Below are 10860 nucleotides of genomic sequence, written 5' to 3'. Positions count from 1 at the left end.
GGAATGAAGTGCGCGGACTTGGTCAGCCGATCCACAATCACCCAAATCGAATCAAACTTCTTCGAGGTACGAGGGAGACCACTCACAAAATCCATAGTAATCCTCTCCCACTTCCACTCGGGAATATCTATCCGCTGAAGTACACCACCGGGTCTCTGATGCTCATATTTGACCTGCTGACAGTTGAGACACCGAGCTACATAACTCACTATATCTTTCTTCATTCTCCTCCACCAGTAATGCTGCCTCAAATCCTGATACATCTTCGCGGCACCCGGATGAATGGAATACCGCGAGCTGTGGGCCTCCTCTAATATCAACTCCCAAAGCCCATCCACATTGGGCACGCAAATCCGGCCCTGCATCCTCATCACGCCATCATCATCAATAGTCACATCTCTGGCGTCATCGTGCTGAACCCTGTCCTTAAGGACAAGCAAATGTGGATCATCATACTGGTGCTCTCTGATGCGGTCATACAAGGAAGACCGAGAAACTACACAAGCCAACACCCGACTAGGCTCCGAAATATCTAACCTCACCATCCGATTGGCCAAAGCCTGAACATCAACTGCAAAGGGCCTCTCCCCAACTGGAATGTACGCCAAGCTACCCATACTGACCGCCTTCCGGCTTAACGCATCGGCCACTACGTTGGCCTTCCCCGGATGATACAAAATGGTAATATCATAGTCCTTGAGTAACTCAAGCCACCTCCGCTGCCTCAAATTAAGATCCTTCTGTTTGAACAAATGCTGAAGGCTGCGATGATCAGTATATACCTCACAAGATACGCCATATAAGTAGTGCCTCCAAATCTTCAACGCATGAACTATAGCAGCCAACTCCAAATCATGTACGGGGTAGTTCTGCTCATGAGGCTTCAACTGACGAGAAGCATATGCAATAACTCTACCCTCCTGCATCAACACACATCCGATCCCAACTCTCGAAGCATCACAATACACAGTGTAAGAACCTGAGGCTGATGGCAAAACTAACACTGGAGCTGTGGTCAAAGCTGTCTTGAGCTTCTGAAAGCTCTCCTCGCACTCGTCTGACCATACGAATGGTGCACCCTTCTGCGTCAACTTAGTCAAGGGCGAAGCAATAGAGGAAAAACCCTGGACGAACCGGCGATAATAACCTGCCAAACCGAGGAAACTTCGAATCTCCGTGGCTGAGGACGGTCTGGGCCAACTCTGCACCGCCTCTACCTTCTTTGGATCAACTTGAATACCATCACTGGACACCACGTGTCCCAGAAAAGCTACAGACCCAAGCCAAAACTCACATTTGGAGAACTTTGCATAAAGCTTCTCCTCCCTCAACCTCTGTAACACCACTCTCAAGTGCTGAGCATGCTCCTCCTGGCTACGCGAGTACACTAGGATATCATCAATAAAAACGATAACAAATGAATCCAGATACGGCCGAAATACGCTGTTCATCAAGTGCATGAACGCGGCTGGGGCATTAGTCAGCCCAAAAGACATAACCAGGAACTCATAGTGCCCATATCTAGTTCTGAAGGCAGTCTTCATAATATCCGAATCCCTGATCTTCAGCTGGTGATAGCCTGAACGGAGATCAATCTTCGAGAATACCCTTGCCCCCTGGAGCTGGTCAAACAAATCATCAATACGAGGTAGTGGATACTTGTTCTTCACTGTCACCTTGTTCAACTGTCTGTAATCAATGCACATCCTCATTGTGCCATCTTTCTTCTTTACAAATAGAACCGGTGCACCCCACGGTGACACACTAGGACGAATAAACCCCTTATCTAGGAGTTCCTGAAGTTGATCCTTTAGTTCTTTCAACTCTGCTGGTGCCATGCGATACGGAGGAATAGAGATGGGCTTAGTGCCCGGTACCAGATCAATACCAAAATCAATGTCCCTGTCCGGTGGCATGCCCGGCAGGTCTGCTGGAAACACATCAGGGAAGTCCCTCACGACGGGGACGGAGTCAAGACTAGGAGTCTCAGCTCCAATATCTCTCACGAAAGCCAAATAAGATAGACAACCTTTCCCAACCATCCGCTGGGCCTTTAGAAAAGAAATCACCCTGCTGGGAACATAATCAGTCGTACCACGCCACTCAATCCTCGGAATACCCGGAATAGCCAACGTAACTGTCTTAGCATGACAGTCCAGAATAGCATGGTACGGAGATAACCAATCCATACCCAGAATAACATCAAAATCAACCATGCTCAACAGCAATAAGTCAACTCGGGTCTCCAGACCCCCAATAGTCACTAAACAGGATCGGTATACATGATCTACAATGATAGTATCACCCACCGGGGTAGATACGTGAACAGGCAAAGCAAGACAACCTCGGGTAGTACCCAGGTGATGAGCAAAATATGAAGATACATAGGAATAGGTAGATCCGGGATCAAATAAGACAGAGGCATCTCTGTGGCAGACTGAGATAATACCTGTGATAACAGCATCTGAGGCAATGGCGTCCTTCCTGTCTGGAAGAGCATAGAATCGAGCCTGACCACCGCCAGTCCGGCCTCCACCCCTGGGGCGGCCCCTGGCTACCTGACCTCCACCCCTAGCTGACTGGGCGGGTGCTGATGAAACAGGAGCAGAAGATGAGGGCTGATCCCTCTGCTGAGACTGACTACCACGACGCCGAGGACACTGTCTCCTCATATGACCGAACTCACCGCACTCGTAGCAACTACCCGGCGCTGGAGAAGGGGACTGATGGAAACCCCTCACTGCTGAAGAACCCTGGGCTGAAGAGGCAGGTGTAGAGCTCTGAGCTGGAAGGGCACTAAGTGAAGTCTGGCCCTGCTGAAATCCCTGATGACCACGGCCTGAAGAGGCCCCACTGTACTCTGGACGACCTGACTGAGGAGGCCTGAAGGAACGGCCTCTGCCACGCTGGAACTGGCCCCTAGACGGAGCACCACTGAAACTACCTGAACCTCGAGGCCTCTTTGCCTCTCTCTCCTCACGCTCCCGACGGCGAACCGTCTCAATCTCTCGAGCCATGTCAACTACCTCCTCAAACGAGGCACCCATAACCCTCTCTCTGGTCATCAAAATGCGGAGTGAATAGTTGAGGCCATCCACGAACCTCCTAATCCTTTCCCGATCTGTCGGGATCATCCAAGTGGCATGCCGAGCTAGCTGCGTGAATCTCAACTCGTACTGGGTCACAGACATGTCCCCCTGAACCAACCACTCGAACTGACGACGCAGCTCCTCCCTGTGAGACTGCGGTACGTACTTCTCCAGAAAGAGAGTGGAGAACTGCTGCCATGTAAGGGGCGCTGCACCAACCGGCCTACGCCTCTCGAAGTCCTCCCACCAGGTGAATGCAGACCCTGAGAACTGGAAAGTAGTAAAAGCCACACCACTCGACTCTAAGATCCCTGCAGTGCGAAGCATACGCTGACACTTATCCAGAAAACCCTGGGCATCCTCGCCCTCGGCACCACTGAACCTCGGTGGCTGAAGCCTGCCGAATCTCTCAAGGCGACGCTGCTCATCGTCCGGCATAACTGGAGCCTCATAGGCTGCAACTGGTGCAACTGGAGCAACTGGAGCAACTGGAGCAACTGGCGGAGCTATGGCTGCTTCCGGTGTCTGAAGTCCCTGGGTAGCCTGCTCAGGTGTGTGAGCAACAGGGGTCTGATGTCCTCCCCCGGTCTGGGAAGCAGCTGCTGCAGTAGAAGCTGAGACCGCCTGAGCCAGGCCAGTACAAACTGATAGTATCTGTGCCAAGGTCTCCTGGAGACCAGGAATAGCAATAGGCACTGCTGGTGCCTGCACAGGTGCTGCTGGGACATCGACAACTGGAGTCTGGTCCTGAACTGTGGCAGCTGGTGGGTCAGCAGGTGCTGTCTCTGCTGCCCTACCTCGACCACGACCACGACCGCGTCCACGGCCTCTAGTGGGTGGTACTGGTGGTCGACCATCGCGTCCGGTAGCACGAGTTCTCGCCATCTGCGAGAGAATAGAATACAGGAATTTAGTTCTCGAATCACAAAGCCGCACGACAAGAATTTCAAGAATATGGAGTTTTCCTAAAGGTTCTGCAGCCTCTCGAGGAGAAGTACAGGCGTCCCCGTACCGTTCCGCGAGACTCTACTAAACCGGCTCATGACTCGCGAGGCCTAGTAACCTAGGCTCTGATACCAACTTGTCACGACCCCAATCCCGGTCGTGATGGCGCCCAACACTAATGCTAGGCAAGCCCGACCAATTAAATACTCTCAACCCAAATACGCAATCCGTTAACAAATAATACGATTAAAATAGCAAATATCAAGGTTCCAATCCGAATCTAAATAAAATAGTACGGAAAATAATAACGAATATCCAAACATTCCCCAATAGATCTGGAGTCACGAGTCTAGAGCCTCTAGATGTAACAGAGTAATATATCCATAGTAATAAAGAAGTCTAGGATATGGAAAGATAAATGAAATAAAGGGGAGGAGTCGGGTCCTGCGGACGTCAGGCAGCTACCTCGACAACTCCTGAAGATAAAATCCAAGAAGACAGCAAACAGCTCCACTAAGTCTCCGGAGCACCTGAATCTGCACACATGGTGTAGGGAGTAAAGTGAGTACTTCCAACTCAGTGAGTAATAAACATATATAATGGCTGAAAGTAAGAAATTCCGAAATATTACAATATAAAGCTATAATCAGCGATTCAGCACATAAAACGGTGGAACAACAACAATACCAGGACAAGTAAGACAAATAGGTATAAATGCATGAATGCAATGCAATGCACATGACCGCTACGGCGCGCAGCCTGATCCATTTGGGTACCCGCGCTCACTGTGGGGGTTCAGACTCCGGAGGGGCTCCTACAGCCCAAGCGCAATATCATCGTAGCATTCGCTGCAGCGTGCAGCCCGATCCACACTCAGTCCAGATATATATATGCATGCAAGCCACTCGGGCACAGTCAAATTGTTCATTTTTAGTTTCAATTATTAGGAATTATAGAGCTAAGTGTTTAAACCTTTATTTATTTACTAAACATTTCGAGGCAGTGTCTAACTCAGGACTGATATCATGAAATATGCTAAGCATCATGGAAGCAGTGATAAGGATCCCTGAAGGATGCAAATGATAGGCACAAAGCCCCAAACATATTCATAAAATCCAAGTAGGATGATTACCAAACAATTTCTAGTCAAGAACACAGTACGAACATCAATCGGAACGGACTAGGTCACAATCCCCAGTCACAATCGACCCCGCACTCGTCATAGAGTACGTGTCTCGCCTCAATATAGCGTCACAATGTGATATACCAGGGTTTCAAACCCTCAGGTCATCATCTACATCTATTACTCACCTCAAGCCGGCCACAAGTCTAGCTCGCTATGCCTTTGCCTTTCGAATCAACCTCTTCGCACGCCGAATCTGATTAAAACCACAACGAATACATTACAATAGGCTAAAGAAACATAACCCAATCGAAAAGACTCGAAAAACACCAAAATTCACTAAGTTGGCAAAACCCGAGCCCCGGGCCCACTTCTCGAAAAATTACGAAATTTACATCACTGGATTCCTCGTCTCGCCACGAGTCTACACATACCAATTTTACCAAAATCGGAGTTCAAATGCCCTTTCAAAATCCGTTTTTACATCACAACTTTTCAAGCCCTAGCTTGACCCGTTTTTGATGAATTTTCCACAATTTACATGTAATTTCTACCATAAACTCGAATATTTAGACCAAGGAACTTACCTCCAATTGATTCTCAGTCAAAGCCCTCGAAAATTCTCGCTCAAAGCTCTCAAAACCGCTTTAAAATGGTGGAAACCAACTCTTGTTCGCGGATGAAAACAATATAAAAAAAACCCTTCTGTAACAGTTGTTTTCGCTTCTGCGACAATTTCACCGCTTCTGCGGTTTCCGCTTCTGCGGCCTACTCACCGCATCTGCGGTTTTCCTTCAAGTCGCCCAGGACCGCTTCTGCGGTCCCAAAACCGCTTCTGCGGTGACCGCTTTTGCGGAACTTCGTCCGCTTCTGCGGAAAGCCCTGGTCCCTCAAGGACCGCTTCTGCGACCAATACGCCGCATCTGCGGAACCGCTTATGCGGTCCCTTTTCCGCAGATGCGGAAATGACAGAACCAGCAACTTCAAACCTGCAACAAACTCCGAATTCTCCGTTTAACCACCCGAATTCACCCCGAGGCCCCGGGGACTTCAACCAAAAGCACCAATACATCCTAAAACCTCATTTAAACTTGTTCCCATCATCAAACCACATCAAACAACGCTAAAGCCATCAAATCACATCGAATTCAAGCCTAAGTTTCTTAAAAACTTCCGAATTACGCATTCGATCAAAAACCCGACCAAAACACCTCCGAATGACCTGAAATTTTGCACACATATCCAAAATCACCTAACGGAGCTACTGCAACTCTCGGAATTCCATTCCGACCCTCGGATCAAAATCTCACCTATCCACCGGAATTCGCCAAAATGCCAACTTTGCCAATTCAAGCCTAATTCTACTCCGGACCTCCAAAATCACTTCCGATCGCACTCCTAAGTCACAAATCACCTCCCGAAGCTAACCGAATCACCGGAATTCACATCCGAGCTTTCTAACTAGTAAGTCAACGTTCGATTGACTTTTCCAAACCAAACCTTTTTTAAAGAGACTAAGTGTTTCATTTGCTATCCAAACCAATTCAATTCAACTCTAACTCACCCATTGCTGATAATAAAACATGAAAGAGCAATAAATGGGGAAAATGGGGCTGTAATACATGAGACGAAGGGTTGGGTCATCGCATCCGGTATCTGCACAGAGTGCAGAGTGTAGCATCAGCACAACCGACCCCATGTGCTAGTAAGTGCCTGGCCTAACCCCGGCGAGGTAGTGACGAGGCTAGGACCAGACTCCAAATAAACCTGTCCAGTTATATATATATATACAGCGGAAAATAAACTAGAACAAACAATTTAAAGCTGGGAAGGGGAAACATGCTTCGGGGAATAACAGATAAAATAGAATCTCAAGAGAATTATCAAGAAACCAAAAATTCAACTTCTATCAAGGATAAGGAAAACAAAGGCAATTTACACTTCCGGTTCACATCTCGTTGCAGGCGTGCAACCCGATCCCATTCATCATATCTCGTGGTAGGCGTACCACCCGATCCCGTTTCATCATATCTCGTGGTAGGCGTACCACCCGATCGCATTTCATCATATCTCGTGGTAGGCGTACCACCCGATCCCATTTCATCATATCTCGTGGTAGGCGTACCACCCGATCCCATTTCATTATATCTCGTAGTAGGCGTACCACCCGATCCCATTTACAAGCCAACACAAAATCACAAGGAATCCGGCAAGAGAACAAAAGCAATTTAATAACTTCCCGGCAAGGCAACAAAAAAAAAGCAATATAATATCTTCCCGCCAAGGGAGCAACAATATCAAGACAAACATCCCGGCAAGGGAGAATCAGCTATAACCAATCCTAACTCAACTCCTACTAAGCTCAATTAGTATCAACACTCAATCATAAATGAAATCCACGAAAATAAACTAAAAATCTTTGCTCAATATCGAGAATCATCATTTAACGCATCCGTAGTAACATTTAAGAACACAACATCTATCAATTCAAGACTCACTGTCATGCTCGACACCAACATATAGATACTCGTCACCATGCCTATACGTCGTACTCAACAAGAAGCAATTAGCAAATAGGACACAACTCCTAATCCCTCAAGCTAAGGTTAGACCGGACACTTACCTCGAACTTCCACGGCCAACTCAATCCCCAAATACCGCCTTTCCTTTCGAATTTGGCTCCAACACAATCGTATCTATACATAATTGACTTAATAACATCAATAAATGCTAAACAATCCAATTCCAATGCTTAATTATAACTTTCCAATCATTCTTTCCAAAAACCCAAAAATGGACCCCGGGCCCGCTTGGTCGAAACACGAGGTTCGGACCAAAATCCAATCGCCCATTCACCCACGAGCCCGAATATGTAATTTGGTTTGAAATCCGACACCAAAACGAGGTCAAATTCCCAAATAATCAAAAAGCACTAACTCTACCCAATTCCCCAATTTTCTACCATTAAAACCCTAAGATTATTGATTAAAGTTGATGAAAAACATTAGATAATTAAAAGAAATCAGTTAGTGAGTGCTTACTTGTGATTTGGGAAGAAAATCTCTTGAGAAAATCGCCCTAGTTCTTCTATTTTTTTGTGAAAGTTTGAAAGAAAATCGCTGAAGTTATTTTTTTAAAAAGACTCACTGCCCGACTTCCGCATCTGCGGCTCAGGGGTCGCATCTGTGCAATCGCATGTGCGGAAAAATTGTCGCTTCTGCGGAAATGGCTAGGCCCCGCTGGGGCCGCACCTGCGAGAAAGGACCCGCTCCTGCGGAACCGCATCTGCGGAAAATTATCCGCATCTGCGAAGAATTCCGCACCTGCGATTGACTTCTCGCACTTGCGTGTCCACATCTGCGGCCCAAGAACCGCAGGTGCGGTTACACCAGAACAGCTATTTCTGCAACTTTTCTTAAGTCCAAAACTTTCCGAAACACATCCGAAACACACCCAAACCCTCATGGCTCCTAACCAAACACACGTACTTACTCAACAACATCATACAAACTTATCCGTGCAATCAAATCGCCAAAATAACCTCTCAAACAACGAATTAAACCTCAAAATCAAAGAATTTTTCTCAAACTTCATAAAGCATCAAATTTTCCATTTTAAGTCCGAATCACGTCAAACGGATTCCGTTTTTCACCAAATTTCACATAATCATCTTAAATCATATATAAGACCCGTACCGGGCACCGGAACCAAAATACGGGCCCGATACCATCATGTTCTAATCAAATTTCATTTCAAAATCCTTCAAACAATTTCAAAAAACAATTTTCTTTAAAAATTCATTTCTCGGGCTTGGGACCTCGGAATTTGATTCCGGGCATACGCCCAAGTCCCTTATTTTCCTACCGACCCTCCGGGACCATCAAATCACGGGTCCGGGTCCGTTTACCAAAAATGTTGACCGAAGTCAACTTAGATGCATTTTTAAGTCAAAATTTCAATATTTCACAGATTTTTCACATAACAGCTTTCCGGCTACACGTCCGTACTGCGCACGCAAATTGAGGTAAAGATAAAAGAGGTTTTTAAGGCCTCAGAAACACAGAATTTAATTTAAAAGCAAGTGATGACCTTTTGGGTCATCGCAGTTCCATGGTTCTATAGTTGATGAAGATCCAATGTTGTGTCTGGAGGGTGTCAAGAAAGCCCTCCGAGTGATGAAAGCATTTGATGATGAAGCTGTGGAGCTGGCTGCTTACCAGCTTAGAGATGTGGATGGCGCTTGGTTTGATGTGGGAAAAGGAAATAGATGTAGAGGATGGTCCGCCTACTTGGGAAGAATTTGAAGAGGCCTTCATGGCTAACTTTATCCCGGTAGAGGATAGGGAAGCTAAGGCTACAGAGTTCGAACAGCTCAAGCAAGGGAATAAAAGTGTGCAAGAGTACTACATGGAATTCAAAAGGCTAGCTAAGCATGCTCCTCACATGGTTAAGACAGAAAAAGCAAAGATTCACAAGTTTGTTGGCGGTTTGGCTTACCACATTAAGGATACGACACCAGCTGCAGCGGTGGGAATGACAGCTTTATCCTCTGTTGTGGGATTTGCCAAGCACTTAGAAAAAGACAGACAACAAAGGAGAGAAGAAATAGAGCATAACAAGAAAGCCCGGACAGCGGGCAGGTTTAATGGTACATCCAGCGGAGGTGGAAGGGATTCCTCTAATAAGGAGTCATTAGCACCAGCTCAGTCCAGTCATCGGTCTGGTGGTGGGTCTTCCTTCAGACGTACTCAGAGTTATGGAAACCAGTCTCGCTAGAATCAGAATTTTAGGACATCATCCTCACATAGCCAGAGTCATGGTAAGCAACATTCACACCAACAAGGTCTTTGTGGAACATGTAAGCGGCAACATTCAGGTCAGTGCAAGCTCGGGTTTCATGGTTGCTATCATTGTGGAGACATTGGTCATATAAAGGCCAACTGCCCAAAGTTGCAACGTAATTTCAGTGGTGGATCAACTTGTCCTTCTAGTTCCTCAGCTACTGCAGTTGCACCATCCCAGGCTCGCGGTTCTCATAATCAGGCAGGGCATGGGGCAGGCAGGGGTGCAGATCGAGTTACTCAGGGAGGGGGACAACCCCGTTTGTTTGCTACACTTGATCGTCAGAGTGCAGAGGCATCTGCAGAAGTTATTACAAGTATACTTTTAGTCTGCTCACATAATGCTTATGCCATAATGGATCCAGGTTCAATGTTTTCATACGTGACTCCATACTTTGCAATTAACCTCGGACTAGAACCTGAACAACTTAGTGAGCCATTCCTAGTATCTACTCCAGTTGGCGAGTCAGTGAAAGTCACAAGAGTCTATAGAGGTTGTATAGTTTCAGTCCAAGGTCGCAACACCAAGGCCGATCTCATAGAATTAGAAATGGTCGATTTCGATGTGATCATGGGTATGGATTGGTATGCCATGTTAGATTGTCATGCCAAGATAGTCAGGTTCCAATTTCAAAATGAAGAAGTCTTAGAGTGGAAGGGTAGTTCAGCATCGCTTATAGGTAAGATTATTTCTTACCTTAAGGCACAACGAATGATCGGTAAGGGGTGTCTCGCCTATTTGGCTCACATCATTAATCCAGAATCAAAACCACCAGCTCTTCAGTCTGTGCCAGTTGTTAGAGAATTTCTGGAAGTTTTCCCAGATGACCTTCCTGGACTTCCTCCCGAAAGAATCATAGAC

Source organism: Nicotiana attenuata, unplaced genomic scaffold, assembly GCF_001879085.1.
Source record: "Nicotiana attenuata strain UT unplaced genomic scaffold, NIATTr2, whole genome shotgun sequence".
Classification (NCBI taxonomy): Eukaryota; Viridiplantae; Streptophyta; class Magnoliopsida; order Solanales; family Solanaceae; genus Nicotiana; species Nicotiana attenuata.
This window is presented reverse-complemented; position numbering follows the sequence as displayed.